This window comes from Chrysochloris asiatica, unplaced genomic scaffold (genome assembly GCF_000296735.1).
Source record: "Chrysochloris asiatica unplaced genomic scaffold, ChrAsi1.0 scaffold00157, whole genome shotgun sequence".
Taxonomy (NCBI): domain Eukaryota; kingdom Metazoa; phylum Chordata; class Mammalia; order Afrosoricida; family Chrysochloridae; genus Chrysochloris; species Chrysochloris asiatica.
This window is the reverse complement of record NW_006408675.1, coordinates 6,451,269-6,453,588: the sequence shown is the minus strand read 5'-3', so window position 1 is coordinate 6,453,588 and position 2,320 is coordinate 6,451,269.

Sequence of the window (2,320 nt, the reverse complement as noted above, 5' to 3'; positions counted from 1 at the left end):
AAAGTACCATAGACTGAGATTGACCTAGCCATAGAGGGCTAGAGCTGAGAGACGCGTCCAGCAAATATGAAGCAGGGGGATATGCACAAGAATGCTCAAACTTTCAGATAGTACCCGTTTGACCTAGCCTCTACGGCTTAAAGGCCAGAACTCAACTAGAGCTTTGATCTTTGATAATGGAAGCAAGTGTAAATTGCTACAATTTGATGAGTTTGACCTATATTTATGGATGTAGTCGCTCAAAATACCAACTCAGAGGGGAGGAGTCTTTACATCAAGGATCAAGCCTATCCCCTCGGTATACAGGGTTAATAGGGATGGGTACTTAGACATTGGCTACCTAAATTGGAGGAGGGGAAGCTATAAAGGCAGGAAATGGCTGACTTACAAGTTTTCAAGAGGGAGTGTAGTTTCAGAGTGTGGAACGGGGGGGAGGTAGAATCCCCACTGAATAGTTTTCATCTTGTCTAGATGGGTCTGATGAAAGGAAATGAGGATAGGATTCTTATGATTCCATAGTGAGTAATTGTTATCATAATTAATTGCAATGGTCACAGCTGTAAAGGTAGAAGTTTTGTAACCTAAAGTGGGGAGTACATTCCAGGGACAGAAGACTCTAGGACCATCAAGAGAGAAGAGCATGAGCGGGATGTGGGACCCTAACCAGAGTAACAGCGCCACCAGAGATGGTAGCAGAGGTGATGGCATGGGGAGAGAGAGCAGCTGAGGACTCTAGACTCATGGAAAGAGAATGGCTATGTACTGGCAGCCAGGAGGCAGGCTTGCAGAATGTTCCTTTTAGTGTTTAAATTATTATATATTCCTCAGTGTTTTGTGTGCATTAAAAAACAAAAAAAACAGAGGGAATAGAAGCAAATACTGCTAAATGATAATGCATGAAGTTGATTGTAATCATTACAGTGAAACAAAAATGATAGGATGAGTGCAAAACCAATGTTCTGCCATGTAAACTATCACTCAATTCATAATAAAAGCTTTAAAATTTTGCCGAAAGAACAAACCAATCTGCCTTGGAAGAAGCACAGTCAGAGTGCTCCTTGGAAGCCAGGATGGCCAGACTTCGACTCTCATGCTTCACACATATTATCAGGAGGGACCAATCACTGGATAAGTCATCATGTTTGGTAAAGTAGAGGGTCAGAGAAGATAAGAAATATCCCCAATAAGATGGATTGGCACAGTGGCAGCAGCAATAGGTTCAGGCAAGACAGTGATTGTGGGATTGGTCCAGGACTGGGCAGTGTTTCCTTGTTGTGCATAGGGTTCCTACTGACTTGATGGCACCTAACAACAACATATAGAGAGAGGAATCTTCATTGGTTTTACTTCTTTATAGAACACAGCATACGACAGTGACCCTGTAGTTAAAAGTAACCCATGGGGTTTTCAAGACTTACAATCTTTATGGAAGCAGATTGACACATCTTTTTCCCTTTGAGCAGCTGGTGATTTCAAAATGCTGACTTTCAGTTTAGCAACAGAGCACTTTACAAATTCACCACCAGGGTTCCTTTAATCTATCTTGGATATACTCTTTTTTTCCAAGGAGTTCCTACCAAACAGCATGGAAATTTATGAGCTTCTTTTCTTAATGGATCCTGTACTCAATTATTATGACCACTGTCTTCTCAGTCTCTCAGCTGATTCATTTAAAATTGTCAGATGTTCCTGGGAGAACAGCAAATTTAAATGCTTACCCTTTTGATCTTTCCTTTTTTCTCCTGTGTCTGTCCTCATAAGTATTTACTGCCTTGTTAGTTCCCCACATGCTTTCAATATTTCTCATAAAGAGAATTGTTCCACATTATTCAGTCTGCCATTATTAGAAACAGGAGACCTACTCTCAAAGAAATTATTTTAATATTTATAAAAGAAACTTTGGAACTTATCCTCACTAACATAAAACTTGATTCATAAAATAATGGTAAGAATAATAAACTAGTTGCCAGTTTCAAATTACTTTTCAAACATGACAAGATGGGTAAATCTCACTTTTTTCACAAAGTTCAAGGAAATCAGACACTATTACATAATAAATTTACTAATCCATTTCATATTCTTATACCATTATCACCCATCCTTGTAAACTATTCTAATTTGCATGACAAAAATTTATATTTCAAAATGAACTTTTAAGCTTGACTATAGTCCATTTTATATGAAGAAAAACATGGCATCAGGATTGGAGGAAGACTCATTAACAACCTGCAATATGCAGATGATATAACCTTGCTTGCTGAAAGTGAAGAGGACTTAAAACACTTACTGATGAAGATCAAAGACCACAACCTTCTATATG